The following is a 16,677-nucleotide window of genomic DNA, read 5'->3' as shown; positions in this document are numbered from 1 at the left end:
GCAGACAGGCAACACTGTGTGAATTAACCGCAGAAAGTAATGTGGGATGTACGATGAACGTATCCATTAGGGCAATGCTGCGAAATTTGTCATTGACGGGCTATGGCAGCAGATGACCGACGCGAGTGCCTTTGCTAACAGCACATCGCCTGCAGCGCCTCTGTGGGATCGCCACCATATCGGCTGGACCCTAAACGACTGGAAAACCGTGACCTGGTCAGAAGAGTCCCTATTTCAGTTGGTAAGGCAGCGTTCGAGCATGGCACGAACTCCATGAAGCCTTGGATCCAGGTTGTCAACAAGGCACCCGGCAAGCTGGTGGTGGGTCCATAATGGTGTGGGCTGTGTTCACATGAAACGGACTGGGTCCTCTGGTCCAATTGAACCGACCATTCACTGAAAATGATATATTTTCGCTACTTGGAGACCATTTACAGCCACTCATGGATTTCATGTTTCCAAACAATGATGGAATTTTTTGTGTGCAGGTCACAATTGTTCACGATTCTAAGAACATTCAGGACAATTCGAGCGTGTGATCTGGAGACGCAGATCGCCCGTCATGAATCCCAAAGTACATTTTTCGGACATAATCGAGAGGTCAGTCGTCCACAAAATCCTGCACCGGCAACACTTTTGCACTTTCCATGCCAAGTCTAGATACTGCACTACGCCAGGTAAAATGAGGTCAGACACGAAATTAAAAGATGTCCCGTGACTTTAGTCAGCTATGTGGACATGCTCTGCAAACCACTGTGAAGCGCATGGCACAGGGAATTATCGAACTACCAAATGTTAGTGTGTCTCCCCGTTTCAATATCAAGCCGAGCGCGACAATAACGAATGCTTAAATGCGTCAGTGCGTCCTATGGTTAGCCTAATACACCACTGGCCATTAAAATTGCTACATCACGAAGATGACGTGCTACAGACGCGAAATTTAACCGTCAGGAGGAAGATGCTGTGATATGCACATGATTAGCTTTTCAGAGCACTCACACAATGTTGGCGCCGCTGGCGACACCTACATCGTTCTGACATGAGCAAAGTTTCCAGCCGATTTCTCATACACAAACAGCAGTTGACCGGCGTTGCCTGGTGAAACATTGTTGTGATGCCTCGTGCAAGGAGCAGAAATGCGTACCATCACGTTTCCGACTTTGATAAAGGTCGGGTTGTAGCCTATTGCGATTGCGGTTTATCGTATCGCGACATTGCTGCTCGCGTTGGTCGAGATCCAATGACTGTTAGCAGAATATGGAATCGGTGGGGTCAGGAGGGTAATACGGAACGCCGTGCTGGATCCCAATGGCATCTTATCCGCATGGCTGTAACGGATCGTGCAGCCACGTTTCGATCCCTGAGTCAAAAGAAAGAGACGTTTGCAAGACAACAAACATCTGCACGAACAGTTCGATGACATTTGCAGCAGCATGTACTATCAGCTCGGAGACCATGGCTACGGTTACCCTTGACGCTGCATCACAGACAGGAGCGCCTGCGATGGTGTACTCAACGACGAACCTAAGTGCATGAATGGCAAAACGTCATTTTTTTTCGGATGAATCCAGGTTCTGTTTACAGCATCATGATGGTCGCACCCTTGTTTGGCGACATCGCGGTGAACGCACATTGGAAGCGTGTATTCGTCATCGCCATACAGGCGAATCACGCGGCGTGATAGTATGGGGTGCCATTGGTTACACGTCTCGGTCACCTCTTGTTCGCAATGACAGCACTCTGAACAGTAGACGTTACATTTCAGATGTGTTACGACCTGTGGATCCACCCTTCTTTCGATCCCTGCGAAACCCTACATTTCAGCAGGATAATGCACGACCGCACGTTGCAGGTCCTGTACGGGCCTTTCCGGATACAGAAAATGTTGGACTGCTGCCCCGGCCGGCACATTCTCCAGATCTCTCACCAATTGAAAACGTCTGCTCAATGGTGGCCGAGCAACTGGCTCGTCACAATACGCCAGTCACTACTCTTGATGAACTGTGGTATCGTGTTGAAGCTACATGGGGAGCTGTACCTGTTTACGCCACCCAAGCTCTATTTGACTCAATGTCCAGGCGTATCAAGGCCGTTATTACGGCCAGAGTTAGTTGTTCTGGGTACTGATTTCTCAGGATCTATTCACCCAAATTTCGTGAAAATGTAATCACATGTCAGTTCTAGTGTAATATATTTGTCCAATGAGTAGCCGTTTATCATCTGCATTTCTTCGTGCTGTAGCAATTTTAATGGCCAGTAGCGTATGTGAAAAAAACGTTAATTAGTTACAAACTACGGCGTGCACGGCAGACTCAACAGGTAAAAGTCACTACAGATATTCGGATTTAGGTGATGTTATGTTCGATATGCCTGACATCATTGGAGATGATGTGGCGCAGACAGATACGTTATTCTGCATGACCCGCTGAAGTGTCGGAACATCGACGCTGTCGATGACCTCTTGAATGGCTTTTTTCAGCTCAGTAATAGTTTTGGGATTATTTGTTTTTGCCCGCATCTCGTGGTCGTGCGGTAGCGTTCTCGCTTCCCACGCCCAGGTTCCCGGGTTCGATTCCCGGCGGGGTCAGGGATTTTCTCTGCCTCGTGATGGCTGGGTGTTGTGTGATGTCCTTAGGTTAGTTAGGTTTAAGTAGTTCTAAGTTCTAGGGGACTGATGACCATAGATGTTAAGTCCCATAGTGCTCAGAGCCATTTGAACCATTATTTGTCTTTAATATAGTCCCACAAAAAGGAGTCGCATGTGTTCAGATCCAAAGAATATGGCGGCCAATCGAGGCCCATGCCAGTGGCCTCTGGGTACCCTACAGCAAGAATGTGGTCCCCCCAAAGTGCTCCTCCATGACATCAAACACTCTCGCAGTTCAATTGGGTCGAGTTCCGTCTTGCATGAATCACATCTTGGTGAAATCAGGGTCACTTTGGATAATGGGGATAATATCATCTTCCAAAACCTTCACACACTGTTCGGTAGTCGCGGTGCCATCAAGGAATATTGCACTGATTATTCCGTTACTAGACATTGCACACCATACAGACACCCATTGAGGGTGAAGAGACTTCTCGATCGCAAAATGCGGATTCTCAGTCTCCCAAATGCGCCAATTTTGCTTATTGACAGACCCATCCAAACGAAAATGGGCTTCATCGCTAAACCAAACTATATTCACATCCAAGTCATGTTTGTGGATTCTGTGTACAATAGTGTTGGCGAAACACAACCGCTGCTCCATTGCCATGGGGCTTAATGGCTGATGGGTTTGCATTTTGTATTGGAAGAGATGCAGATCTTCAAAAACAATTTGTCACAGTGTCTCCTGGTTGATTCCCACCTGTCGTACAGCTCGTCTGATCGATTTCCTGGAGCTGGTTTGAGACACAGCGTTTGTCTTCTCAGTGTTTTGAGGCATTTTCACCGCTTTTGGACGACCGACATTACCAACACTCTCATCACGAACACTACCCGTTCTCTCAAACTTGCGAATCAGATTCTTGATTGTTAGCACTCTTGAACCGGTTGTTTTCAGCTTGAACTCGGTCGCAGGTGAGCCGTTACTGCTCTCATAGTAGGCCTCCGCAAGCGCTAAACGCCGAGACAAGCTGTACCGTTACATTTTCACGTGCAAATTGCCTACAACAACAAGAAGCGCGCGCATGCATATACTAATTCCCTTCAAATCCCGCGGCCAGCCGTGCAGTTTGAACGTCCTAACGCAAGCCGCTCAGAAGTTATAACGATTTCATTTCACATAGCTCAATAATTGCCACTCTGTAACCAAGAGAATGCAGAAAGTTGTGTTTAATAATATAACCAGTGTAAGCAGGGAAGATTCTTTCGACTTGGGAGAAATGACTCAAGGGTTCAATTAGGCCCATTATTGTTTCTCATACACGTGGCGTTAAAAAAGTGTGGAATATTTTGAGAGATGGTAGTACACATAAAAACAAGGGAAAAAGTTCAACAAAGTTGGGTCCTGAAACGCATACTTTCTGAGACCACTAACTTGTCCATAGTGGCTAAAGACGTTCGGTTCTGAATATGCCCACCTCCGTGTCCGACAATGTAAACACCGAGGAAAAAATACAAAATGGGCGTAGTCATTGCTTTGGTATTCCGCCAACAGGATTCTCTACTATATATGTCTCTGTGTATGGAAGTGCTGTAGTGTAAAATAGGGTTCAAATGGCTCTAAGCACTATGGAACTTAACATCTGAGGTCATCAGTCTCCTAGACTTAGAACTACTTAAACCTAACTAACCTAAGGACATCACACACATCCATGCCCGAGGCAGGATTCGAACCTGCGACCGTAGCAGCAGCGCGGTTCCGGACTGAAGTGCCTAGAACCGTTCGACCACAGCGGCCGGCTACTGTAGTGTACACATCAGTCTAAGCATTGGTGATTCTACAGGTAGTCGTGCTGTTTGCGTAGTCTTGTAGGTAGTGTAGTTTCAGTCTTGTTAGTGCGTGTTATTGTGAAGTACATTACTTGCAACTCTGAATATGTAATAAAATGTTGTACGAGGCGTGTTTTTTAAATGAGTACTGTTTTGAAATTTAAAAAAAGGTGTGCTAAGATATCTCAATAATTTTATTTTCACATGAAAGCCTGTACCTTAATCTACTTTTGTGCATAATTTCTGTCAATATTGAGGCACTTGTCATAACGTTGTACCAGTTTTTGAATATCCTTCTCATAGAAGTCTGCCACCTGACTTGTTAACCACTGCATCACCACTGTTTTGAAGTCGCTGACGGCCCAGGTGTTTCTTCAAGTGCAGGAACAGATGGTAGTCACTGGGCGCAAGATCGGGGTTGTACGGAGGATGATCTAGAGTTTCCCATCGAAAAGATGTGGTGAGATATTTGGTCTAATTGACCACATGCGCACAAGCATTGTCTTGCAACAAAACGATGCCCTTGCTCAACTTGCCACGTCTTTTGTTCTGAATTGAACGGCGCAGATTTTGCAATGTCTTACAGTAAGCTGTTCCATTGATTGTCTCGTTACGAGGCAGAAATTCCACAAGCAATACTCCTTTTCTGTCCCAAAAAACTGTGCACATCATTTTCCGGGCAGAAATTATTTGCTTACACTTCACTTTTCTGGATGAATCTAAATGCCGCCAATCCATGGAATGTTGCTTTGATTCTGGTGTGACACAGTCCACCCATGTTTCATCGCCCGTAACAGTTTGACTTAAGAAAGCATCACCGAAGTTGTGGTACCGCTCAAGGACAGCCAATGCACTGTCTAAACGTTTGGTTTTATGCACATCCGTCAACATTTTCGGTACCCAACGTGCTCACTATTTTCGGTAATTCAAGTGCTCGGTCACAATGCCATAAAAACACTACGAGAAACATTAGGAAAGTCATCCCACAAGGAGGAAATCGTAAAGCATCTGTTTTCTCTCACCTTATTGTCCACTTCCTGCACCAAACTTTCATTAACGGCCGAAGGACGCCCACTCCGTTGTTCACCATGTACATTTGTTCGGCCATCTTTAAATGCTCTCACCCACTTTCTTACCATTCCATAACTCATAATGTTTTCTCCGTAAACTGCATGGGTCTCACTATGAATATCGATCGCTTTTAGGCCTTTAGCACTAAGAAATCTTATAACAGCCCGTACTTCACAGTCGACGGGACTCACGATTATCGGAGCCATCATAAACACTCAGAACACAATGTAAACAAGGAAGAATCAGACTGTAATGGCGTCAGTGCGTAGACCACAGATGTAGGTACCCAGTGCGCATGCGCAGAACGCCGACCGCAGCGGTGCGGCCGCAGTGTGGCAAAACGGTACTAACTTAAAAAACACGCCTCGTATCTAATTGTTATGTTTACTGTTATTGTGATGTATGTACTGTCCGGTAAACAAATAATTCCGTACATTTTATTTTATTTTCCACGCGTCAGCAATGGAAGTGATATGACTTTCTGGTACGGGTTACGCGCTGGAAGTAGCCTGCGAGTCTGTGCCGCCTTCGCGGAAAAATATCGACGTCGCAATGTACCATCCGATAAGCTGCTGGTCGCCTTTTCAAGCGTGTTAAGTTCACAAGTTCTGCAGCACCCCACAAGATGAACAGTGTAAGCCCACAGTCAGTCTGCACACCTCAGATGGAGTGGCAACTGCTTCATTTACTGTGTGAAGGACCTGGAACCAGTGTGCGTCGATTGGCAGCAGCAGAATACGTGACTAATCCTCTTGTCTGGGCGGCACTTCATGAACATTTACTGTGTCCATACCACATCCAGCGCGTCCAGGCACTACAGCCAGAAGACCGCCGTAGCAGACTGCAGTCCTGTCAATGATTCTAGCAGAAGTCTGCTGCAGACCCACTGTTTTCGTGGAAGAATTCATTCACCAACGAGGTACAGCTCGCAGGAGACGGTATTGTGAACTTTTATAAGCAGCAAGTGCGGGCTGATCAAAATCCCTATGCATTGGCAGAAAGAGGGTATCAACATCGTTTCTCCATCAATGTGTTCGTAGACGTTGTTGGCGATAAATTACAGGGGCCATACATCCTGCCACAAAGGTTAAATATGGCTCATTATCATCAATTTATTGCTAACGGATTGCCTACCTTGTTGGAGGACCTGCCATATCAGAAAAGACTACAGATTTGGCATATACACGCTAGCGCACCAGTACATTTCCTCCATAGTGTATGTGAACATTTGACGCTGACATTTCAGAACCGCTAGATTAGTAAGCGAGGCTCCACACCTTGGTCTCCCCGTTCCGCAGACTTCAGTCCCGTAAATCTTTGGTTACAGAGACACTTGAAGACGTTTCTCTACGCCACCCCCAGCCATCGATGTCCAGACTCTACAAGATCGCGTCTTCAGTAAATGCCAGCAGTTACAACAACAATAAGAACAACAACAAAAATCAGGTGTGCGATTCCTTGCGCCGAAGGGCAGTGGAATGCATTGCCACGCCCGGACGTAAAGCTGAGCGCCACCTGTAACATGTGTAGTAAATGGACGTTAATCAGAATGCTTTTCTGAGCCCATGTGTAATAACCTTTTTTTCATGTTTTGATGTTTATTACTACCTCACTCAATATTGGACACTTTTGTTTTCAACCACTACGAGTAAGTGTACAGCACTCAAAGAGCATGCTTTTCTCGACCCATGTTTATTGTACTTTTTCCTTGTTTTGGTGGTCACTGCCACCTATTGAAATATTCAACACTTTTTTTTTAACACCCAGTATGTAAACGACCTTGCGCCTAAATATACTTCAAGCGAAATTGGCTCATTTAGCAGATGACACTACTACTATAGTCAGTCTAAACATAAGGCGCAGCAACAGAAGACATGGTAAATACACTGACGTGACAAGACCCATGGGATACCTTCTAATATAGTGCGGATCTCCTTTTGGTCGGCATAGTGCAGCAACGTTCCCTGACGTGGATTCCTATTCAAAATATTATGTACTCACTCTCCTCTACACGTCACAGAAGTGTGTAACGGGATTTTCCGAACACCCTGTATACTCCTCCCATCTATCAGCTTTCTTCCCTTCTTTGCTTAGTACTTGTTTTTCATATGACCTCTTGACATTCATACAGCTACTTATCTTTTCTCCAAAGGCCTCTTTAATTTTCCTGTAGACGGTGTCTATCTTTCCCACAGTGAGATATACTTCTAAATCCTGACATTAGTATTAAACCCGTAGGTATCTGTACATCATATATTTCGAGGGGCTTCATTGGCAGGGTACTGAGAAAACACAGTCAGCCTGCAAAGGAAATTGCGCGACTCATCTGAGAATCTTGCTCAAGTGCATGAGACCCGCGCCAACTACGCCTAACAGGTGGAACTGGACGTGTACAAAGGACGGCACAGATAACCACGGATTTATTTGACTTGCGAGAGAGCGTCACGAAAACCTGAACTGGCAGACTCTTGGAGACAGAAGTAAATTATCCCGCAAAAGCAAATTTTCAAGAACCAGTAGTGAGAGAAGAACTCAGACACATAAATGAGCCCCTTACGTATCGCTACCGTAGGTTAGTTAATTAGTGGATTATTTGCACGGTTAATTGTAATGATGAGGAGCGGGTCATTTTGCATCCACATTACACATTCATGCGTAAATATGGCTACTGCCGACCGCTGCCAAGCTGCTTTTCTTTAAATGCAGTTTTATTAACTAGTAATTCTTACCTACCACCTTTCTAAAAGTTACAAGAATAGATATTCTGCTGCGGAATAGAAGGAGTTGGCGAGGCCAAACTTTTTCAGTTTGTTTTCAAATCCCACTTTGCTATTTGTTAGACATTTTATGCTATTGGATAACACTACGCAAGAAAATAATTTTTTCCCTGATACTGGATTGAAAATATGTTCCTTGTAATAATTCAAATGCGCTGAATACAGAACTGCAGTCGGATTTGCCCTGGTACGTCAGGAAAAAAAGTTGTGAGCTTGTAAAGGTTATCAAGGATAATGTTCTAAGCTACTTTGAATTGCAAGTGTGAGACATTTTTGGGAAGGAGCGTATTTTGGGGTGAAAAATTAAATTTTATAACTAAGAAGTGAATTATAAATGTTTATTTTTTCTGAAATTAGTCAGGGACCTTGTAGGTATGTATATTGTATGTATTTAACTGAGAACTTAGAAACGACGGAGAGCCTCCGTCCCCTCTGTAGCCCTCAGTGGTACACAATCCCACAACAGGGTACAGCAGTCCACTTACCCTACTGCCGCCCCACACCGAACCCAGAGTTATTCTGTGGTTCAGCCTCCAGTGGACCACCGGGAACGTCTCATTCCAGACGAGTGTAACCCCAGTGTTTGCATGGTAGAGTAAGTATGGTGTACGCGTAGGTGGAGACAGTGTGTGCAGCAATCGCCGACATAGTGTGACTCAGGCGGAAGAAGGAGAACCAGCCTGCACTCCCAAGGTAGATGGAAATGGAAAGCAGCCTTAAAAACCATCCACAGACTGCCCGGCACACCGGACCTCGACAGTAATCCGTCGGTCAGATTCGTGACGGGGACCGATACGTCTTCCCGTTCGGGAAGCAGCGCGTTAGACTACACGGCTAGCCGGGCAGGCCAAGGACCCTTAGTTACACTAAGAGTGACAATGGCTTGGTTTAAAAGCTTGTAGAGCTTCTTGCTTTCCGCCTGTAAGCATCTTCTGTTGCTCTCTGCAAAAACTGTCAGTAATTCTCCATGACGTTTGGACTGAAGCTGCGTTGATATCTTGCTCCCATGGTGGAATCTTTCACAGTGATCGTCCCTGACAGCTCCAGTATTTGACTGAAAGAAAGTGACATGTGAATGCAAGAAATGCGTCTTTAGTGACACTCGGCAACCGAGGTGCTGGAGGCTGTTAGCAAGCTGTCCACAATTTCTGCATAGTTGTCTGCTCTGTGTTTCCCAAGAAAGCTGTTCGCGACAAGCGCAAATGCGTCACAAGCTGATAGTTCTCGTTCCGTGTGCTTCAGTCTAAATTGTCGATCTAAAATCAACTTTCGTATTATTTTCTAGTCCAGCGAAGACCCAGTTTGTTATGGAATGGATGTGGGTAAATCTTGTTACGATCTACAAGAGGAACGTGTTGAACGTTGTGCTTTCCGACTACAGCTAAATTTCAGAATGGCCAACTTTCCACTATGTAGCGATTCTTGTCGTCGTGACTCTTCCACAGGCAAAGAAACCAAATGTCCTTTGTATACCCAGTCAGCATTCCTAACAGGAGGACTACAACCTTCAAATCACCACAGATGTTCCAGCTATGCTCAGAGTACTTAATCAGCATCAGGAGAGTGTTCATTGTGTCATAGGATTTCTTCATTCCCACGGCATGACCAATAGGAATTGATGGTTTCTGGTTGTCATTGCGTAGCAGTGCAGCTTTGAGACTGCTTTAGCTGCAGTCAATAAAAAGTCTCCACTCTCCTGCTAGGTATTACTTATCTAGTTCCTTTATGAGTCCTGTCACATGTTGGCAGAAGCAAACACCACGATCAACAGCGCAGTGTCCTGCGAATTTCATGTTGCCATCTCGAAAGTGCGTAACTGTAGCACCTCTATCGAGTAAGTTCCGCTGCTTCAGTCTGGAACCCAGCAGTTCAGACTTTGCTTGATAGATTCCCGGGAATCACGCCAGATAACATTATTAAAAACCGCACAATATTTCTACATCTACATCTACAGCCATACTCCGCAAGCCACCTGACGGTGTGTGGGGGAGGGTACCTTGAGTACCTCTATCGGTTCTCCCGTCTATTCCAGTCTCGTATTGTTCGTAGAAAGAAGGATTGTCGGTATGCCTCTGTGTGGGCTCTAATCTCTCTGATTTTATCCTCACGGTCTCTTCGCGAGATATACCTAGGAGGGAGCAATATACTGCTTGACTCTTTGGCGAAGGTATGTTCTCGAAACTTCAACAAAAGCCCGTACCGAGCTACTGAGCGTCTCTCCTGCAGAGTCTTCCACTGGAGTTTATCTATCAACTCCGTAACGCTTTCGCGATTACTAAATGATCCTGTAACGAAGCGCGCTGCTCTCCGTTGGCTCTTCTCTATCTCTTCGATCAACCCTATCTGGTACGGATCCCACACTGCTGAGCAGTATTCAAGCAGCGGGCGAACATGCGTACTGTAACCTGCTTCTTTTGTTTTCGGATTGCATTTCCTTAGGATTCTTCCAATGAATCTCAGTCTGACATCTGCTTTACCGACGATCAACTTTATATGATCATTCCATTTTAAATCACTCCTAATGCGTACTCCCAGATAATTTATGGCATTAACTGCTTCCAGTTGCTGACCTGCTATATTGTAGCTAAATGATAAGGGATCTTTCTTTCTATGTATTCGCAGCACATTACACTTGTCTACATTGAGATTCAATTGGCATTCCCTGCACCATGCGTCAGTTCGCTGCCGATCCTCCTGCATTTCAGTACAATTTTCCATTGTTACAACCTATCGATATACCACAGCATCATCAGCAAAAAAGCCTCAGTCAACTTTCGATGTCATCCACAAGGTCATTTATGTATATTGTGAATAGCAACGGTCCTTCGACACTCACCTGCGGCACACCTGAAATCACTCCATTGAGAATGACACGCAGCGTTCTGTTATCTAGGAACTCGTCAATCCAATCACACAATTGGTCTGATAGTCAATATGCTCTTACTTTGTTCATTAAACGACTGTGGGGAACTGTATCGAACGCCTTGCGGAAGTCAAGAAACACGGCATCTACCTGTGAACCCGTGTCTATGGTCCTCTGAGTCTCGTGGACGAATAGCGCGAGCTGGGTTTCACACGATCGTCTTTTTCGGAACCCATGCTGATTCCTACAGAGTAAATTTCTATTCTCCAGAAAAATCATTATACTCGAACATAATACGTGTTCCAAAATTCTACAACTGATCGACGTTAGAGATATAGGTCTATAGTTCTGCACACCTGTTGGACGTTCCTTCTTGAAAACGGGGATGACCTGTGCCCTTTTCCAATCCTTTGGAACGCTACGCTCTTCTAGAGACCTACGGTACACCGCCGCGAGAAGGGGGGAGCAAGTTCCTTCGCGTACTCTGTGCAAAATCGAACTGGTATCCCATCAGGTCCAGCGTCCTTTCCTCGTTTGAGCGATTTTAATGTTTCTCTATCCCTCTGTTGTCTATTTCGGTATCTACCATTTTGTCATCTGTGCGACTATCTAGAGAAGGAACTACAGTGCTGTCTTCCTGTGTAAAACAGCTTTGGAAAAAGACATCTAGTAATTCAGCGAGACAACCGCCTGCCATCTTCAGGTACTACTGCCACGTCGCTCGCCAATTTATATGTTGGCTTTCTAGAACAGCGCAGACGCCAGCGGGGATATAACGTCATCGAAGACCAATCGTAGACGGCGTCGAGTACCAGAGCTCTTTGCTGGAGAAACGGGTCGCAGTCTGCGGAAGCGCGCCGCGGCGCGAGGAAATGCGGCCGGGAGCGACGGATCCCGTTCGCAGGCGCGAGCTGTTGGATCGCGATTTAAACATCTGCGCTAAGGTTTCCCATCTGCGTTGACTTGGTGCTGTTGCTAATCTGCGGCTGACGATTCCTTAGTGCCGCCAAGGCTGGCTCCCAGGCTTTGCTCACGTGCAACTTCTGTATCCCGCCTGGGAGACGGCGCATGGGTATGAACGTGAAAAGGACAATTACGTCGGTACTGCTAATACAGTTAAAACACCTTTCCTAGTGGATAAACAAATGCAAACATATTACATAACTTGCAAATGGTGCGAAGTTGAAGCGAAGTGTCCCGGCTGGCTGCATCTGATGAAATTGGCTGAAGCAGTCACGGAGCTCGTTGACCTCAACAGTGCCGGCTAGAGGGTGATGTCGTCGGTGTCTCTCGTAGTGCCAACCTAGCAGAGCGGAACTGCGGTATGGCATCGTAGCTATCGATACCACATCCCTCCTTCCTGAAACGCGCCGTCGTGAAGTATGGTTTCTGGAGGCGGGTGGAGGGACCCAAGGGCGGCGCAGCTGACGGGGTGGACAGCGGAACTGTTGGGCGCGCTGTCCACTTGGAACCCCGAATTGCTCGAAAGGGGGTGAGGAAAACGCCCCTTGGAAAACCTGCCCAGGCCCGCACCTCTACTGGGTATGTTGGGAGGAGGAGGCAGAGCAACGACCTCCATGGGCGACGACGGCGGCGGCGGCGTGACGACAGCCTCAGCGTCCATCGGTTATGGCACCCTGGAAGAACGCAGCGGCGGCGGCAGCGGTGGGAAGCGTCCGTCCGGTGCATGTGACCGGACCGGCAGCGGCGACGACTGGAGGCGCGCCGGCTGGGGAGGCGCCGTCGGTGGAGTCGTGGGCCGCGGCGGCGGAGGCAGCGAAGCCTCCAATTCTGCCGGAAAACAACCAGCAGCAGAAAACCGAGGACGGCACAAACGAATCTGGTTCCGGTGTCGCTTGACAGTGCCGGAGGGACCAAAATGACAGATAAGGCGCGGACAAGCTGGCGATGAATGCGCCCCTGCTCCCAGCGCCACCTGCCAGAGAAAACGCGATAGAACACCAAATCATGCGGCGCCAAGCCAGAACGAGGCGAAGCAGCAGGAGCGCGTGGGGGCGGGTGCAAGAGCTGCAGGAGCGACCGATGGGCGCGGCCGTGTAGCAATTCCGTTGGGGAATGGGTGCCGCTCGCCTGAGAGCGATAGGAAGCAAGGAAAGTCCAGAACGCTCGCTTGCGAGAGTGCGTGGCGAGCAACTTGCTCATCTGTGACATAAACGTACGCATAAAGCGTTCAGCCTCGCCGTTCGACTGGGGTGGAATGGGGCTGAGGTCAGATGGCGAATTCCATTAGCAGCACAGAACGCTTCAAACTCTGAGGACACGAATTGGGGGCCATTGTCGGAGACAATAACTTCAGGAAGGCCCTCAATGCAAAAGAGCCTGAGTAGTACTGGCAGATGACATAGGCACAACAAAAGGAAAGTTGCTGTACGCGTCAATGACAATCAACCAGTGGATGTCCCAGAAAGGACCCGCAAAATCAATATGAACATGCTGCCAAGGCGCAGTGGGAATTGGCCACGCAAAGAAGTGCTGATGGGGAGGAGACTGATACTCCGCTTCCTTCTTTTCTGGAACATCTGAACTCCCTCTATCCAAGCATCTGTTTCACCATGGGGGTAGAGAAAGATGGTGAGCTCCCGTTTCTGGATGTTTTAGTTTGTAGAAAAGAAGACGACGCCTTGGGTCACAGTGTGTTCTGGAAGCCTACGCACACAGACTTGTATTTACAAGCTACGAGCTGTCATCATCCCTCACAGCGCAGCGGTGTATTACGGACGTTAGTGCATAGGGCTAGAGCCATCTTAGATTAGGACAGCTTATCGGCAGAGCTTAGCCATCTCCGCTCTGTGTTTGCCCAGAATGGGTACTCCGAGAAGCAGATCTGGAATGCATTTCGACCAGCACGCTCCAAACCTCAAGAACAGCCTGAAGAAGCAGAGAAGGCTACGGGGTTGGTTTTCCTACCGTATGTTGGTCGCATGTCTTTTAAGATGGGCAGAATTTTCAAGAAATACCGGATTTAAAGTATTTTCCGGCCCCCGCCACTAATGCAATCAATGCTGGGCTCTGTTAAAGACGACCTCGGCTTGAGGAGATCAGGAATATATAAAATCCCGTGACACTGTGGGAAGTCTTATATCGGCCAGACGCGTCGTACGGTTAAAGACAGATGCGACGAACATGAACGTCACACGAGGTTGGGTCAGCCAGAGAAATTTGCGGTTGCTGAACACTCCCTTGACACGGGACATGGCATGAATTATGAAGAAACCAAAGTCATCTCGTATGCTTCCACATACTGGGACTCCATCATCAAAGAGGCGGTCGAAATACGTGTAGGTAGTGACCTAATAAACAGAGACACGGGGTTTTTACCTGAGCAAAGCCTGGGAACCAGCCTTGGAGGCACTAAGGAATCGCCAGCCGTAGATTAGCAACCGCACCGAGTCAACGCAGATGGGAAACCTTAGCGCAGATGCTTAAATCGAGCGCTAACACCTCGTCTGCGCGAACGGGGTCCGTCGCTCCCGGCCGCATTTTCCCGCGCCGCGGCGCGCTCCCGCAAACCACGACCCGTTTCTCCAGCAGAGGGCTCTGGTACTCGACGCCGTCTACGATTGGTCTTCGACGACGTTATGCCCCCGCTGGCGCCTGCGATGTTCTAGAAAGCCAACATATAAATTGGCGAGCTTCTCAGCGACGCGACAGTAGCACCTGAAGATGGCGGGCAGTTGTCTTACTGAAATATTGTGCAGTTTTTATAGTATTATCCGGCGTAATTCCCGGGAACCTATCAAGCAGATGCAGCGCCGGGAAAGCCTCAAACAGCACAGCTCAGACTTTTCTTTCGTCAGGGACAAATCTGGTCGCCCAGCTCGCCTTGGCTCATCAAATGCGGCTTTTTGATGTCGTTATCGGGCTCATTCGTGTATTCCGTAGCTCCATAACACGGGCATTACCTTCAGTATTACATCCTTCGTTGTTCATTGCACTGGATGAAGGAGGAATTGGTCCTCAGTAATCTGTAGGATATGCCACAGGCTTTAGAGCAGACCGACAACCGGATACTCGATTTTTGACGTTCTTCTTGGTGTACCCACATATGTTGGTGAAGCATAAATAGCAATCCGAGTGGTGATCTTTCCCGGCAAATCATGGGATAGCAAAAGGCATTGGATTTCCCTTACCGTTTAACCACTGGGTTACGCCGGAGTAACAGACGGTGTTACAGAGATGAAGAGCGCAGCATTTTGCTGATCTCCGATTTCACTTGCGAAGTAATAGTTGTAAGCTATACGTAGCTTTCTGGTCATATTCTTCGCTGGTCGGACGTCGTCTACCTGCGGAAATGCAGCAAAAGCAATACGAACAATTCACACAACTGTTCCTGTGGCGACTAAGGCGGTCGCGCGGCTGGCAGCCGCGATCTGCTGACAAGCGCAAGTGTCAACTAGGTTCACGTGTCTGCCGTGAGGAGCGCTGGCATTTACTTACTCCTAGAGAGCAAAGAAGGGAACGCAGTAGGGTGGAAGGAGTATATAGAGGATCTATACAAGGGCGACGTACTTGAGGACAGTATTCTGGAAATGGAAGACCTGAGTCGAAACAAGGCCCCGAGAGTAGACAACATTCCATTAGAACTACTGACGGCCTTGGGAGAGCCAGTCCTGACTAACCTCTACCATCTGGTAAGGAAGATGTATGAGACAAGTGAAATACCCTCAGACTTCAAGAAGAATATAATAATTCCAATCCCAAAGAAAGCATGTGCTGACAGATGTGAAAATTACCGAACTATCAGTTTAATAAGTCACGGATGCAAACTACTAACGCGAATTCTCTACAGACGAATGGAAAAACTGGTAGAAGCTGACCCCGGGGAAGATCACTTTGGATTCCATAGAAATACTGGAACAAGTGAGGCAATACTGACCCTACTACTTATCTTAGAAGAACGATTAAGGAAAGGCAAACTTACGTTTCTAGCATTTGTAGACTTAGAGAAAGCTTTTGACAATGTAGATTGGAATACTCTCTTTCAAATTCAAAAGGTGGCACGGGTAAAATACAGGGAGCGAAAGGCTATTTACAATTTGTACAGAAAGCAGATGGCAGTCATACGAGTCGAGGGGTATGAAAGGGAAGCAGTGGTTGGGAAGGGATTGAGACAGGGCTGTAGCCTCTCCCCGATGTTATTCAATCTGTATATTGAGCAAGTAATAAAGGAAACAAAAGAAAAGTTCGGAGTAGGTATTAAAATCCATGGAGAAGAAATAAGAACTTTGAGGTTTGCCGATGACATTGTAATTCTGTCAGAGACAGCAAAGGACTTGGAAGAGCAGTTGAACGGAATGGACAGTGTCATGAAAGGAGGGTATAAGATGAACATCAACAAAAGCAAAACGAGAATAATGGAATGTAGTCGAATTAAGTCGGGTGATGCTGAGGGAATTAGATTCGGAAATGAGACGCTTAAAGTAGTAAAGGAGTTTTGCTATTTGAGGAGCAAAATAACTGATGATGTTCGAAGCAGAGAGGATATATAATATAGACTGGCAATGGCAAGGAAAGCGTTTCTGAAGAAG

Source organism: Schistocerca gregaria, chromosome 3 (assembly GCF_023897955.1).
Source record: "Schistocerca gregaria isolate iqSchGreg1 chromosome 3, iqSchGreg1.2, whole genome shotgun sequence".
Classification (NCBI taxonomy): domain Eukaryota; kingdom Metazoa; phylum Arthropoda; class Insecta; order Orthoptera; family Acrididae; genus Schistocerca; species Schistocerca gregaria.
Note: the sequence above shows the minus strand (reverse complement) of the source record.